The sequence below is a fragment of the Lycorma delicatula genome, chromosome 6 (genome assembly GCF_047948215.1).
Source record: "Lycorma delicatula isolate Av1 chromosome 6, ASM4794821v1, whole genome shotgun sequence".
NCBI classification, from domain to species: domain Eukaryota; kingdom Metazoa; phylum Arthropoda; class Insecta; order Hemiptera; family Fulgoridae; genus Lycorma; species Lycorma delicatula.
Window position 1 is genome coordinate 164,950,123 of NC_134460.1, and position 18,287 is coordinate 164,968,409.

At 29.6% G+C, this 18,287-nt stretch overlaps 2 protein-coding genes across 4 annotated transcripts in view; one reads left to right on the top strand and one right to left on the bottom strand.

The window, feature by feature from the left end:
- pip (heparan sulfate 2-O-sulfotransferase pipe) overlaps positions 1–18,287 on the bottom strand; it is a 398,529-nt gene that overhangs the window by 134,078 nt on the left and 246,164 nt on the right. The window lies entirely within an intron of this gene.
- The window catches only part of LOC142326472 (putative tubulin polyglutamylase TTLL9), a 388,004-nt gene continuing 384,367 nt past the window's right edge, over positions 14,651–18,287 (top strand). For both annotated transcript variants that reach the window (XM_075369043.1, XM_075369046.1), the window contains exon 1: positions 14,651–14,801. The gene's annotated coding sequence lies outside the window, so the exon portion shown is untranslated. The remainder of the gene's footprint in view (positions 14,802–18,287) is intronic.

The following is an 18,287-nucleotide window of genomic DNA, read 5'->3' on the forward strand; positions in this document are numbered from 1 at the left end:
TTTTTTACTTTTCAGTGTATTTTTTATATTTGTTAATATATTATATATATATATTTTTTTTGTTTAAAATACTCTTTGTTTGATTTAATTCTTATTTCTTACTTTTTAGAGGGTTTTTCTAATTTGCTTCCTTTTTTATTAATGTAACTAATAATGTTAGTTAAATATAAATAAAAGCTTTTTTTAAAAAATATTTTTTTATATGTAATAAAATATATATTTGTAATTTTTTTTTTGTTTTTTGTATTTTTTTTACTTTTTAGTCTTAAAGAACAATAAAATTTTTACATCCAAAAAAATATTCTTAATATTTATATCTGAATATTGTTGTTTGTTCAAGTTTGTTTGTTTATTAAGACTAAAGAGTAAAAATATTTATTTTTACACATCTAAGTTACATTCGTGTACCAAATTTCAATCATTTTCATACGATAGTTCATGAGAAAATTTTCAACAATGCATGAATTTAGCGTAGGGGTAGCGCGTGGGAGGATGGGGGTGGGTTCATATCCAAATTCTAACACAGTAGTATTGTATTGTCATCGAAGTTACATACGTGGACCAAATTTCATTGATTTTCATACGATAGATCAAAAGATATAGCGGTTGCAAGATTTGATTATAACTAAAGCAAGTTAAATAAAAACTTATAAAAAGAATCTGTACTAGATCAGATCGGCTGAAAACGCATTTTTTAGTCATTTATATTATTTACAAGAAGAAGAATATCTTAACAAAAAAAAAAGGTTGCTTCCATATAAAAATTATTTCTCCTACAATGTAATTGACATGTTTATAACGTAAATTGTACTATATTAAAAGGATACTTGTTATTCATTAAAATAACTGTGCGACTAGTTTAAATGCTTGTTATTCTTTAAAATGACTGTGTTAACCGGTTTTTCATATCACAATCAATAATCATTCCGGTAATTGCAAATTAACATAAATATTAATTATGCGGATCAAGAAAGCTGGTTTTCAATGCTTGCAACCATTTGTTTTTTTGTTTAGCCTCCGAAATCACCGTAAGGTATTATTTCAAAGGACGAATGAGGATGAGTACGAATGTAAATGAAATTTAGTCTTGTACAGTCTCAGGTCGACAGTTCCTGAGATGTGTGATTAATTGAAACCCGACCGTCAAAGAACACCGGTATCCACGATCTAATATTCAAATCCGTATAAAAGTAACTGCCTTAACTAGAATTTGAACCTTAGAACTCTGGACTTCCAAATCAGCTGATTTACGATGACGAGTTTAACTACTAGACCAACTCGGCGGGTTAATGCTTGCAACCAATAAATAGCTTACATGTAAGTTATTTACACTGGATTAATATGAAACAAGAAACTCCAAAAAAAAAATAACTACAGACAATAACTTTATTTCAGTATATGTTAAAAATAATTCTGTAAGCAATAAAAAGAAAAAAATTAAAGTACCTTAGTATTACTAAATAACATTTATTAGTTTAACATTTAATCTCTTCATTATGAATGAAGATGAAAGTTGTTTTTATCTTTATAAGTTTAATTATTTTATTAATTAAAGAAACCTATTGAAACATTTATATAAATAAATATTGTTTTACATTTTTTAAATCGGTAAAAAAATTAAAAAATTCACAAGAACTCCATTTTATACTAACGAACAGTATCGTAAGGTTCTATAAAATTTAGTTTTGATAATATCATTAAGTTGGACTAATTCATTACTGCTCATATAAATATGCATATAGAAAAAATATTCAATAAATTATAAATTTTAATTACAAAAATTTATCGAATTAAAATTTTTAAGGTTACATAAGATAAAGAAGAATTTCTAAAAATTAATTAACCTAATTATTTTTTCAATAGTATTTCTTATGTTAAACAAAGAAACACAATCATTATAGATATAGCATACCTTTAACATCTTCCCAATTTCAAACCCGATTTTAATTTTAAAAACGTACAGATCAATCTTCAGGAGGTCCCGGGTTTGAATCCCGGTTAGGTATGGCATATTTCATGTGCTACAAATTTCCATTAGGGCTAAATGACGATAGTAGTCAATGCCCGTAATCTCACAAAAAAAAAATATAATCATAGATTAAACTGTTGTGTGTGTGTATATATATATATATATATATATATATATATATATATATATATATATACAGGCGAGTATATCATTAAACAGAAACTTTATAACACTTTTCAGGTCAGTTCTAAATATGGAGAAATAAAAATATCTGTGAGGAAGATATTTTTTACTTGACAGTAAGACTGTTTGATGGTAATAAAAGCAAAACAAAATTGATTTATAAATCGATCTGTAATGTTAATCGTTAACAATATAAAGATATAAAAATTGATCGATACAAACCATCTCGCTTAAGTTAAACGTTTACCCCCAAAATAGTTTTTACAAATACTGCTTTGGATCCTAACCAGTATTACTTTTCGCTTTATTTATTTTTTTTATAAATTTACAAAAAGCTTTCAAAATTCGTATTTAAAATTAAGAAAAAAAACTATGAAAGGGGCGGAAAAAGAAGAATTGTTTGTTTTACATGGAAGTTATTATTTTAAATAAAATTTAGGATACTAGAATCGGTAGATCACTCGTTTTCTAACAAAGGATCGCTAATTCTGATTACCGGGTTACACAGAATAAAACTGAAATCAAATTATGTATTAACAACAGCCGATCCGAACGATAAATTGATGTAATATGAATCAAATAAATTAATGATTTGAATCAATTCTACAAACAGAGTATATTAAAATTAAAAGTAATACATTAAATTTAACCGACAAAATAAAATTATATACATCGAAATGATTATAATAAACCTTCCGATGTAGGAGATTAATAATTCGAATCTGGCCATTTCCAGTCGTATTTTAAATCTAATGGCTACTGTATAAATTCTACCGGCCAATATTCCGATTTTGCGTTCTAATTAATATTCTAGTAATATAATAAGTTACATGTATTCTAAATATATCAAATAAGGAACGCAGCTGATAATGTCGGTCTAATCAAGAGTAGTAAGCAACTAAAAATTTCCAGGAAATCGTACGAACCAATAAATTAATACAAACATTTAAGTAATAAATATTTTCTAAATAAATCAAATCAAAACATACAGTATATTGTACTTATATTATTAAAGTCGTATTTTATCTGATATCCATACGTAAAAGTTTAGTCGTTAATTATTAAAACATCTTCAACATAAAAATTTGTTTGAAGGAAAATGAAGGAAATATATTAATAAAAATTATACCACAGTAAAGAAAAAAAAAAAAAGGAAAAAAAACAAAACATTCTTTTGTTACGTTATTTTAAATATATAAACTTTTATTTAATCGATTAAATGCTTTTTCAAACAAAAAAAAAAATAATAATTTTAAAATAAATGATTTATCTCTAACGATTGCTAACTATATACGAAGTTAATTCTAGTTCTTTGTCTCTTTAAAAAACATTATTGGTTTATGAAATAAGAAAGACATACGATGACTCATTTTTTACATCCCTCACCCCCTTGCCGACAAGAACAGGTGGTCACGTACAAGACGTTTTGTTATATAGTTTTTTTTTTATATACAACATTTGTCCTTGAAACGTTACATACACATAGCGTTTGTCTAATGTCAACTTTAATATTTTTTTTTTTTTTTAGCACAAGTAGCAGTTAAATTATAAAAAGAATTTTAGAATATATATATATATATATATATATATATATATATATATACTATATACTACATACATATACTATATATATAAATATATATCTTATATTTCATATTAGTTCATCAATTCTTTTTTATACATATACAATTCTTGTACGAACAAATAAAAAAAAATATCTCTAACAAAAAAAAACTTTGTTCAAGCTTACTAGAGAATATAGAAGAAATGAAACGGTTTCCTGTCTTCACAAAATACGAATAAATAAATATTGATATACCGATTCAAAATGTTTATTATGTTCACTAAATGGTTTGTCTAATTAATAAACATCATTCATTAATTTCATAGAAAATAGTACTCTTAACTAGTAATATTAGTACAGAGGATATTTTACATACATAACAATCATTAGAAGAAAAGAAATGATATGTAAAACAGGAAATCAATAAGAGAGTTTTGCGGAAACTCCTTTAAATAAAAGAATGATATTAGGATATGAATCATCACACTATAACGATCCGATGATAATGAAAATTATCTTCAAATCCTTTATTTAGACTATATAATTTTCGTTTACATAAACTATTAAAAAAAAACTTTTCTCAGGATTTCTTGAATTTTCATGAACTATTTTTACTTCTTTGAACGAAGTAAAAGAAACATTGTGACGCGAAAAATTTCGGTTTTCGGATGTCAATGGAAATATCCATTTTGATTACTTTCGGCGTGACATCTGTACGTACATAAGTATGTATGTATCTCGCGTAACTCAAAAACGATTAGCCGTAGGATGTTGAAATTTTGGATTTAGGACTGTTGTAACAATTAATTATGCATCTCCCCTTTTGATTGCAATCGACTAAATCAAAAGTATCTACAAAAGTAGAAAATCCAAAAAAGTTTGGATTTTGGACTTTTCTTAACTGCAGTAATAAGCCCTTGTTGAAACCTTTTCAACGATATATTATAAGTGGTAATTATTTTTATTGGTTCCATAGTTATAGTGAAATAAAAATTTGATTAATGAAATATTTGGATCTTACAAGGGGAAAGCACATCTGTTCGAATCAGACTTCATCTCCTTTTTTTAACGTTTTTTTTTTTTTTCATTTAAATGTATTGATTAATTAATAATTATAAACTTCTGATTTAATACAGGCAATTTGTCATCAAAATAGGCTGTATTTGAAAATCCTTACCTACCGATTGATCTTTTGTCCACGCGTTAGGGGTGATGAGGGAAGCTTAACTTCAGATTTTTAACATCCCCTACCCATAGATTTTTAAAAAACTCAAAAAGTATTTGAAATGCGCTTTTCTCTGAATCTATGCATTTTAGAGAAAAGTTTTTCAACCAAAAAATGTAGAGGGCATTCTCCTCTACATTTTTCAACCAAAAAATGTAGAGGGCATTCTCCTCTACAATTAATGTCTTTGAAGTTATGCCGTATAATTTTAAATTGAAATACTAGGTGGCGCTGAAGTTGTAAAAAACGTTGTAAACGACTAGACCGGTTTCGAACACGTACCCGATTCACAACATTTTCACAATTTCACAAGCTACAGCTCCAAAACGGTAAGTCGTACATGAAAATTGTTTAAATAAAAGTCGTCTTTTTTTTTGAAATTAACAACGTTTTCAAATGCAATACAGACGAAAAACAATTTTTTCCGGTGAAAAACCCGAAAAAACACGTTTTTTACAACTTCAGCGCCACCTAGTATTTCAATTTAAAATTATACGGCATAACTTCAAACGCATTAATTGTAGAGGAGAATGTCCTCTACATTTTTTGTTTGAAAAACTTTTCTCTAGAATGGGTAGATTTAGAGAAAAACGCATTTCAAAAACTTTTTGAGTTTTTCAAAAATCTATGGGTAGGGGATGTTAAAAATCTGAAGTTAAGCTTCCCTCGTCACCCCTAACATATGGAAAAAACATCAATCGGTAGGTAAGGATTTCCAAATTAAAATACAAATTGACTGTACTAATTGTAAAAAATATTTACGATAAATAATAATTCAATAATAACAATAAAAAAAAGAAAAAATATCAGAAATTATTAATGAAATAAAACTTTATGTAATTTTCATTAAAAAAAAAGTGTATAAGTAATTTAATAGGCGTACAAGGCAGTCATGTGGTTCCCAAATAAATGTTTTCATGTATAATATTATAAAGGAGCCGAATAAAATAACCAGATACTATTAAAATTATTTTTCCAAGCACTTTTACATGACACTTTATTGTTTTTAAAAACAATTTTCCATTTCCTACTAGACAAAATGGAGTCTAGCATTAGCTATATTGCTTTATTTAAATCTTTATACACCCAGTGTCACTCATGTGATTCGTTAAGACGAATCGTGCATTACTTCGGAAATATAAAATTAAACACAAAACACAGAAGCCTAATATGAAAACGCATTACCCTTCTTTTGACAGTCAAGTAAAAAATTTAATTCCTTTTGTTTTGTAAATTAACAATCAGCGGCCACTCGTAGCTTAAAATTAGTGGGGATGCTACTCCAGAAAATCTTTTTTTTGGGCATTTTCAAGGCCACGGTTAGAGTTTTCTATAAAATAAAAGAACTGAGAAAACAAATGAATCAAATAGAATAGCTGGAAGCAGGATAACAATCTAATCCTACACTTTATCACATTCAAGAATACGGTACACGGTATTTAAGCACAATGTGCTTAAAAACCGTATTCGGTTTAACCGAAAAAATAATAAAATGTCAACACAGATAATATTTTTTAGTATTATTAGACAATATCTTAGTAAAATATCCGCTTAAAATAGTATACTCCAACGGTGCTTAATTTAAATTTCTATGTACACAGAAACAAATACATAATTAGTTTTTACTAATTACCTTCTCTTTCGCCCTTCCAACGTGCTTTTGGACAGATTTGGCAATCTAAGTGCCCTTGCTTTCCGCCATCTCCTGATCACTATTGAAAAACAATTAAACCGCTTTTATATTCCTTCTACTGATTAAACTAGAAAAGGGAACGAACAAGGAACGTTCCACAAACACGCAGAGTAAAAAAAAAAAATAACTTCCACCAACACGCCAGGGTCGGCAGAGGACCCTGGTTATTAAGTTACAAAGAGAAAAGTGACAGTGCTCTCTCTCCCTCGCAGCTTCGCGTGCAGCTTCCCATGTGCGCATGCGCACAACAGCCAAACGCCACACCGCTGGAACTGTGAAGCGTATAGTTCCATACAAATATTTGTATCTTTTTCCTAAACCCGGGGATGGCTACTGACATTAATGTAAAGGATTGTACATTGTACAAGTATAAAGAAAGAATTAAAGAAAAAGGACTGTTACATTAAATGTTATCGATAATATCCACTGATGACAGTGCTGTAGTTACGCATTGCCTACACCCGACCCGCCGCTGTAGTTATATAGTTTGTTTTGTCATATATATAGTATTCTATTTTGTTTGTACAGTTTTGTCGTGGAAGTTTAGTATGCGATGCGTGCTTTTAATTCGTGAGATCTTCTTTTACATAAAAATCAACAACGATTCACGGCTAATAGCACTACAGTACTATAATAGTATAAAAATCCTATTTTCTTGTAACAAAGAATACGTGCTAGTAATTACAAATTACAGAGTTCGCCGGAGCAGGAAATGACCATGAGATACAACAAAACCCTAAATTGTTCTAACATGTGAACAGACATTACCGCCTCAATGTTTACGTATATTGTGACATAAAAGCAACCCGAATGTAAATCATTTGTAAAAGAATACATCGTGTTATTAAGTTTGTACGGTCTCTTATCTAGATTACACAAACAATTACATAACTGTATCCTACATTTTTATAAACGTAATAAAATAAATAAAGCGGCTAAAACACCGCGTATTTTAACATTGTAGAGTACTAAAATACGAAAGAAGTTACGAAACTTTCAGGATTCGAATCTTAATTTGCAATTTTTTGCGCGTGAAAAATTTGTTCATTCTATATTCTGATCCTAAAGCAAAAGGGATTCTACGGTCAATTAAACCGACTAATAAACTAATATACGTAATTTATTTGTTTGTATCTTTATACACCACAGCGGCTGCATTGATTTTCTTTAGAAATACATATGAAGGATATTAGTTTAAATTAAACAGAAAATAAAATTTAGAAATACTCCAACCTTACAATTATGTTTTTTTTTTTTTGTTTGATTGAGACCTCCACACATATCTTTTTTGTCTTCAGTCATTTGAGTAGTTTGATGCAGGTCTTCGACATTCCCAATCTATGCCAGTCGTTTCATTTCGGTATACACCTACATCCTACATCCCTAACAATTTGTTTTACAAATTCCAAACGTCGCTTTCATGCACAATTTTTCCCATCTACCTGTCCCTCCAATATCAAAACGTCTATTCCAGAATGCCTTAATATGCGGCCTGTAAGTCTGTCTCTTCTTTTAACTATATTTTTCCAAACGCTTCTTTCTTCAACGATTTGTCGCAATACCTATTCATTTGTCACATTATCCACCGTTCGATTTTTAACATATCGAAGTGTAGATCATTTCAAGGTATGACAAATCACTTTTCTATGTTTTAACTATTGATTTATACGTATAAAAGCTGACGATACAGTCGTAGGACTTTCCCGTCACGCGGCTTTTTCCTGATGCACGGCTTACACACACGACTTAATTTAAAATATACGTATATCATTTTATTTAAATATAATTTATTTTCGTTCGTTTAATTCAATGATTCTTAATAATGCGCGTACGCATACCGTATTTCATTCGCGCGGGTGTGGCGGTACTAGCGGTAACTTTAAATACTTTTTACGCTTTAAATATTATTCATTTATTTAATTCTACCCCTCACCTGTGACGTTACAACATAGCAGACGACTACAACAGCCGGCCTCCGTGACGCGAGTGGTAGAGTCTCGGCCTTTCATCCGGAAGTCCAGGGTTCGAATCGCGGTCAGGTATGGCATTTTCACACGCTAAAAAAATTTTTCTTCATCTCATCCTCTGAAGTAATATCTAACGGTAGTCCCGAAGGTTAAAAAAACAAGAAAAGACGACAACAACAGGCGTACGGCAGTGCTACACTAACGCTTCTTGAGGTGAGAGAGGTTACTATTGACGTAAATATCCATTTAACCGCTAGTTTATTTACAGTATTTTTTGGGGTGGGGGTGCGATTTTACAAAAAAAAATTTTGGAAATATTATTTCTTAATCGTTACCAAATGCGCGTAAGAAAAATAAGACCTTAAATTAGGGGAAATCTCGAGATACTGAGGGTAACCTTATAATATAGCCTCACCCCCTTGACCTTTTAAGTTGAAAATGTAATGGTATTAGTGCCCCATATATAGAAGTAATCTGACAGAGTTTGGTCAAAATCGGTCCTGTAATTCTTGAGATAAAAGGCGATTTAGAAGGCGAGACCGAACATGCACACGTACATACGAACTTACGGACAATTTCCGGTTCTTGGGTTTTTTATATTCCTTAGATATCTAAACATAAAGATCCGATGAATACCGCGTACGCCCACGCTGGACCGATTAAAACATTTTCCCTTGTAAAGTTATAGCAGCTCAGTTGTACCGCTAGACGGAGAAGCAATATATAATATATACGAAATTGTTCATTTCAATCTCTTCTCTAAAACTCGATAAATGAGAATTTAAAAAAAAATCTGAAGTGGAAACCACATGACTATTTTACGCCTATTAACTAACATATACACATTATTTTAAAATGAAAAGTACATAAAATTTTATTTCATCCATAACTTCTAATATTTTTTCTTTTTTTATTGTTATTGAATTATTATTTATCGTAATTTTTTTTTTTTACAATCAGAGGTTCATAATTATTAATCGATTCAATCGGTTCATAATTAATCGGTTAATTATCGATCGATATAAATTTAAAAAAAGGAGATGAAGTTTGATTCGAACCGATCTGCCTTCCCCTTGTAAGATCCAAATATTTCATTAATTAAAATTTTATTTGGCTATAACTCTGGAACCGATGAAAATAAATACCGCTTATGATATATCGTTGAAAAGCTCTGAATGAGGGCTTATTACTCCAGTTTAAGAAAATGTAAAAAACCAAGTTTTATTGATTTTAGGCTTTTTTGGACGCTTTTGGTCCAGTCGATTGCAATTAAAAGGAGAGGTGCACAACTGCATGTTACAACAGTCCTACATCCAAAATTTCAATATCGTACGGCTAATCGTTTCTGAGTTACGCGCGAAACTAGTCAAATTGGATTTAGGGATGGTCAAAACGGATATTTCCGTTGAAATTTGAAAAACAAAATCTTTCTCTATCACAACACTTCCTTTACTTCGTACAAGGAAGTAAAAAAAAAAACAGTCGTAAACTTTACCTATGCCATTCTACAAACCGGAGAGAGGTGTTTAAATTAAGCGGAGTATCAAGAAAACGTTTCTTGACAAATAGATTTATTATACGAACGTATAAAATATATATCTAAATTAAAATTTTTCACGGGTTTTTTAATTTTATATCTTTCAAAAAAAAAGAAGAAAACAAAAACAATTACTTCGTCGAAACAGCTCTGAGCCTGAATAAAAAAATGACAGAATTTTTTCGTAAATTTGTGAAGTAAAATTTTTAATGATTTCATATCTCATAAAAATTCCGAAAATAGTGATTAACAGGATGTATCAGTTTGCGTGCGCTCGCGATTGGATTAAATGGACAGTCCGAATGAAAAATTGTCAATTCGTACTACGAATTGATAATTTTTAAATATAGTAAATGTATATTCATATATGTAGTACATCGATGTATATAAAAGAGCGCTTGTAGAAAATGTAGTACCCGTATAATGGCTGGCCTCAAAGCAACTAAGTTAATGTCGATGAATAACAGAAATAACGATAGGTACAATGACTTTTACAGTTAATTTTCTATCTACGCCTTACAAAAATACTGTAAAATTATATTAATAGTAGTTTGTTTTTTCTTTTTTTAATATCTCAAATTATATTTACAATCGCTTTCGGAATTTAGAAACCGTAAGTAAATTTCATGAGAATAATCACGTTATAAAAGAGTTTCTGTCGAAACACCTTAATATATATATATATATATATATATTAAGGTGTATATATATAACACCTTAATATATTCTAGACATCAATGGTAAATCAAAGGTAGCATAAACAACGATAAAGTCCAGCTAGTAATGAACTCTAATAATAATAATAATAATAATATGAACACAACATAAAAAGAAAAAGATAGTAACGTAGGAACAAATAAGAAACTTAAATAATCATAAACATAAGTAATTTTACGATGCACAACTGAAGAAGAGAGGCCTCGTCTGTTACGTTGCTAAGTCTAATACATCGACTCACATCTCCCCTAACAGGACAACAGCTAAACTGTTTAAATGTCTGTCATAAATCAATTTTTTGCCATAATTTGTTCGGCTATTTGTTAACCGATTTTAAAATCGGTTAACAAATACCCGAACAAAATGCCGAACGTAGCCGAACATTTTTGTAGCGATATTTTTTGTTTAATTTTACAAAAAGAATTCGAAAAAGTATAGCCAGCCCATCGTTTTAAAAACACTCTGCACTTCGTTCAACCAAATAATAAAAACCTTACAGCAAATTTTCATGAAAACTGGAATACACGTTTGACCGTATCGCTTGCTTCGTCAGTCAATAATCGTAAATCTTCGGTTTTTTTTTCAAAACCGATAGAGAAGATATTATTTCCTGATAACGTTATAGAGATTTGAGAAAAAAATGTTTTGCATTTTGATTTATTATGCCGTGAAACTAGAGGATAATCTTAAATTAAAACGAAAGATTTATAGTTTATTTTTACGGGGGTAAAGGCAAGTTTCTGAGCGAAGAGTACGCGTATAATAAATAAAACAAGATTTTTACTACGTTATTGACCAAATTGTAGTCGGAGGGAGACAACTTAAAACAAAGTGAAATTTTAAGTCTAAGAGTAATGAAGACGAGTGATTTAGTTGAAAATGATCTGCATAAACTGTGATTAACTACAAATATGTATGAAAATAATAAATAACTAATGTAAATTTTAAAATAATTAAAGAAATTTAATAATTATAAACGTATGGAAATTAATATTTTAATATATACGTTCGGTATAATCTTTTAGTATGTTTAAAGAACATCAAATATATTTTAAACAAGAATCGAACCGAGGACGTTATAAATGCCGCTGTTGTTGTTTATTATTATTACTGCCGGATACCGGCTGCATAACAGGAGTAATCTACAGTTTTAAGAGCATTGAACTGGAAAATACAACAGTAGATTAAGTAACGCTTTACTTAAACTACTGTACCGTTTATAATAAAACTGAAGGCCGTATAACGTATACAAGCAGCTGGAAAAAGAGACTCTGTATTTGTTACAGGGCATTGAAATGAAGCAGTACAAAACGGTAATGGCATTGAGCTATGTAAAACGGTTAACACCGCGCCGCAAAGAAATTTCTACTCAAATGGATATTACACGTGTAACATTGATTTTTTCTGTAAATTATAAAAGAAACTTTATCATGTTATCCTATAATTTTTGGAAAAAACAAAAAAAAAACACATTCTCATTACTGTTTTTTATCCGTTTGTGCGATCGTCAAACAAAGACGATTAACCAGACGTTAATATTAAAATAAATAACTTACTTAAAATATTAACTTTATTTGAAGTTATTAAAAGGTTGTTTAGATTTATTTGAAAAAATATTTACTCCGTTAAAAAATTCTTTACCGAAATAATTACAAAATAAAAAATTTGAAATAAGAAAAAATTATTTACGGTTTTAAGACAATAATAAATTAAAACTTTGGAATTTAAGTAACTTAATAATTTAAATAATCGATTATAAAAAATTACAATTTACTAAAAATAAAGATCCCTTTCGACACGCCGGAAGGAGGAGGTAGATTTCATCGGTGCTAAATAGGGGATAAAAAAAATGTCCACCTTAAAGTTATGAAAAATTTCAAATTTACTCGATACGACAATGATTGCATATGAAAAAAGTTTCACACGTTTAGCATACGTCAAGCCCCATCTTCTTACAATTCCAGCAACATTTTGGTCATCTCTTGGTAAGGGTCGGTCAAAACCTGTTATATACAAAAGTTTTAGGTAATTTTTAAAGAACTAACGATCACTTTAAACCGATTGGATACTGTGCCTATTAAGGGAGGTATGATTTTTTTTTTGTCTTTGAAACCGTATGTTTTCCACCCCCTGGGCTAATGATTGATGATATCAAAAATCTTTATCCAGATAAATATTAGGCCCCCCCCCCCCCAATTTCTACCTGCACTGTCCGATTTTGCCAATTAACGAACTCGACCGACATTTTGGGTCTTTATATTTTATGTATCAATTTGAAAGTGACTGGCGCAAAATTACGGCAGTTATCATGTCCACAAGAAAGTGAAATTATATATATAAACTTTTGAACTGACGGTGGTTTTGGGGTCTGAGAAATGTGAAACGCGAAGATATGTCAAAATTTTCGCGAAGTCGAATCGTGATACCTATTACAATAGTTGGCTTTCTTATGAAACCTACCTAAAAGTATATAATAGTTAACCTACCTATAATATCTACTATTATATATAATATTATCATAATATTATTCATTCAGTTTAATCCCAGCTCAAGCAGCAAGAAAGACTCACAGTTGATTAATTCAATTCATTAAAGTTTGTGCTTCAAATGGCAAATCTTTACTATTAAATATATATATATATATATTTTTTAGAGATAAACTATATCTAAAAACATTCCCAGTAATGCTAACAAAGATGGGTAAAAATATGGTTGCGATTGATATAGAGTAGTTTTTTTGTTTATTTCGAACAAACAAAAACCCTCTTCCTGTTTATATAATAGTATATACATATATAAATACTAACAATATTAATATTATAGAAGAAAGTAGTAATATTATCTTAATTATAACATAGTTTAATATTAATTATGTTATTCTGGTACTTGCCGGTAATCTGGACACAACCTATTTTTCACTTATTTTTTTTGTCACAAATTGCCATAAAACACATTGCAAATAACAGTTTTAAATATAGTTTAAATATCGCTTTTGTTATTATAAGTTGTTTATAAAATTTTAATATTTAATGTTAATTAGTTAGATGAGGTTAGCGAGCGAAGCGAGAATTAGGGTAGGATAGGTAATTTAACTAACGATTCTGTAAACTGTACTTGTACGATTTTAAAATGATATAACCTAACGCTCGCTAAGGTCAACGAATTAACATTCAAGTGTTCATATAATAGATTCAAAATAATCGTGTTATCTGAATAACACAGAAAACGTTATTTCTGACGAAATAATAACTATCTAAGATAATATTATAAATAATAATGAATAAAAAACATAACACACGACAAGCAGCGTCGGGTCCAGATAACCGACTAGGGCCATTATTATTAACATAGTACTGTCGTGGCCGATATATAAAAATTTACTTACATGCACGACGATTGAATTACTCTTTAATAATATATTTCAGTATTAGAACGACGATGCTCTAAACGTTTTCACTGAAAGATAAGTATAGTAGTTACACGATTAACATACACGTACGCAGAACAATTATAAACGTATTTAACGTAAAACGAAAATCATCCACGCATAACCAACAAACAATTTGTAAAAAGGACGGGCATTAAAAAAGTTTAATCTGTCATACTCCGAACTGAAAGGCTTATTCGTGTAAGTTCGGATGAGCCGGGTTCAGGCGAACGAGGGAGAAATACCGGCTGAACGGAGAATAATTATAATCCGTAAGGCTTTGTTAAATACCCTCATACGGGTGTATTCGGGGAAGACGATTCTGTCCGAGCGACAGTTGTACGTGGCTTCGGTGCTCGGATGTTTTTTGTTTTACGTAAATACGTTTATAATTGTCGTTCGGTGTACGTGTGTGTTATTCATGTTAACTACTATACTTATCTTTCAGTGTAAACGTTTAGCGCATCGTCGTTCTAATACTGAAATATATTATAAAAGAGTAATTCAATCGCTGTGCATGTAAGTAAATTTTTATATATCGGTCACGACAGTACTATATTAATAATAACGGCACTCGTCGGTTATCTGGATCCTACGCTGTTTGTCGTGCGTTGTGGTTTTTATTTATAATATTATCTTAAATAATTATTTCTTCAAAAATAAACGTTTTAAATTTTGTTTTAAGTTTTCCGTGTTATTGAGATAACATGATTATTTTAAATCTAATATACAAATACTTAAATGTTAATTCGATGAGTTAGAGAGCGTTAGGTTATGTTAATATCAACCGAAGTACAGTTTACGGAATCGTTAGTTAAATTAACTTAACCTACCCTAACGCTTCCATCGCTCGCTAGCCTCATCTAATTTACATTAAATTAAAATTTTATAAACAACTTATAAAAACAAAAGCGATATTTAAATTTAAAACTACTATTTGGCAAAGTGTTTTATGGCAGTTAGGTCGCGTCCTGATTACCGACAAGTACCATAACTCGACCGTTTGTTAACCGATCTAAAAAATAAAATCTCATTTTGTTCAAAATAAGAGGTGATAAATTGTGATAAAACTAATATTTATAGAGATATAACGGATTGAAAAATAAACATGGCCGCCTCGGTAAAGAATTAATATTTTTTTCGACGTAAACATCCTCACCCCTTTTCTAATTTTTCTTAAAATTGTAAATTCTTTCCGTTCGAAGTCAGTACCTGTCTACCGATTTTGAAGAAAATCAATCGACGGATTCCACAATTATAAGACCAAATATAGACCGACATACATACGCACAAACATCCGTCTGAAAAAAATAGATTTTTTGGACTTTACGGCATTAGAATAAAATTTCTTTTTGCGGGTTATTTACAATATGTTTAAATCTATCTTTTGTTATTTTTTAAAATGTCTCCTTAAGGCACAACTTTAAAAAATACAAGTTTTTTTTATTTAATTTATACCTATCTGTATAATTTCCCGTTATACAAGAGCGAAAGTAAAATATATCGGGTGAGTTTTTTATTTAATAGATCATTAAAACAGAGAATAAAATATAAATTACGCGTTAGTATTTTTTAATTAATTATTCTTAATTAAATTATTTAAAACAAACAACAAAAATATTTTGCTCTCGATTAAATAATAATACGCTAATTATTATGATTTTTAATTTTTGTTACGAAGCAGGCTAATTAATTTTACGTTCCCGTGAACGTGAAATGCGAACAGTGAAAGCTTTTTTATATTATTACGTAAAATTTAATTTGAAGTCAAGATCAATATTATGAGACTCCCTAAATCTAAAAGAAAATGAATTTATTTATTTTAGAAAGTATAAAATTACATATGAAGGTAATATAAAAATAATGACAACTAAACTGCTCTCTAAAGGAAACTTTTGGAGAGAGAGCTTGATTAGTTGATTTAGAGTAAATTATATTGCGTTAATATCCATTCTTACGTAATTTCTACGACCTCCATGGTGGAGTGGTAGTCCCTCAGTATTTCACGGGGAACGTGTCGCGTTCGAATTCCGGCCGTAAATGGTATTTTTCATACTCTAAAAAATTTCCACGCCGTTATGTTTAAAACACGCTTTCGTAATGTTTAGTACTTCATCAATAAAAGAGTTAACGTATACGTATACTGGATGTTAACAAAGTAAGGCGATCTTTAAAATAACGTTTTAACATTTAAACAAACATAAACAACATAAACATATGTTTGTTTAAACATAACAAACATAAATTTAGTAAATGCTACAACTCAAAACGATTTACTTTTTACTATGACACTACCGCATACCGCAGTGGTGTTTCAACTAAGGAGCAACTCAAAAGTTTTAATGTACAATGTAGGATTGTAACGTTATGTTAAGGGCGCTGAAAAACAAATTGTGATGTAAAATCACCAGCTTATAGCAATTTTAACCAAAATGAAGGCCATTTAATATTTTTCAAACTAGTTTAACAAGTGGCCGACAGTACATCCCAGGTAGTAGACTCGTAACCAAAAACCTGATGCAAATATCACATGACTTCCTTTCACGCCTATTAAATTACATACACACATTTTCTGCAGCGCTTCATTTAAATTTATCATTTAAAAGTGAGATACGATTCTGGAATTCTTTAATAAAGCGGACATTTACACAATTGCATTGCGATGGACAACACGCTGCATTACATTTTTGTGTGGTTTTCCTATCGGCATTTTATATTACTTTATATATTAATTTTGTTTCACGTCGTTCAAGTAGTTACGTGGTGTGAGAAAGTGTCTGAGCCATAACCCTGGACACATCGGTTCGAATCCGACTTTACATACATATATTTTTTTTAACTTTTTTTTTAATTTAAATATATTGATCTATTAATAATTAACCTCTAAAATCTTTGAATTAAAATGAGAAGTACATCAAATTTTATTTCAGTAATAACTTCTGTTTTTTTCATTTTTTTTCCAATCCGAGGTTAATAATTATTAATAAATCGATATATTTAAATTAAAAAGTCGGATTCAAATCGATGTATGAATAGTTACGGATCCGACACGTTCTCACTTACACCAGAGCGACGTGAAAAACAAAATTGATATATAAAATGCTGATACAGACATCGTAAAAAAATGTGATGCAATGTGTTGTCCACCACAATGCGATTGTGTAAATGTCTACTTTATTAAAGAAATTTTTTTTTCTGTTTAGCCTTGAAACCCGACCGACAAAGAACACCGGTATCCACGATCTAGTATTCAAATCCGTATAAAAGTAACTTCCATTACTAGGATTTGAACGTTAGAACTCCCGACTTCGAAATCGGCTGATTTGGGATGACAAATCTTATTAAAGAATTGGAGGATCGTATCTCGCTTTCAAACGAAATAAGTTTAAAGAATAAGTTCAAATGCAGCAAAAAATGTGTATATGTAATTTCAAGGAAGTCATGTAATGTCCACATCTGTTTCTTTTTTTTACATTTTCATCTTTTTATCGATGGAAATTACCATTAAATATTAGAATGAAATGACCAGTGAGAATGAAACTGGTACCTTTTTTAATTTTCCAATTGCCTGGAAATGTAATTATCTGGATCCGTCCTTGCAAAGATCATTTCGGGATAATCGACGTTCCACTGTATTCTCAGATATACCGTTATTTTAATGAAAACCTGTTTTTAAGATTAATATTGTTTTATTTTGCAATAAATATATATATATATATATATTATTGATGGAACAATACACATTCAAAAAATAAACAACCGCATTTTATAATATCGATGAAATAATTTTTAAAAATGTTACTAGTCTTACTGGAAATCGAACCAAGTAAATTAAGAATCAAATATATATTCGTAAAAATAAATGAGTTATTTAAACTTTGAGAAACGCGAGTAAAAATATTTACTCTAAAACGGATTTCCAATTTTTTTTTATTCATCGCAAATCTTAATTTTTAAGTTTTTCATCCAACACTATGTATTATGTCGCACTAAAGTACTACTTTT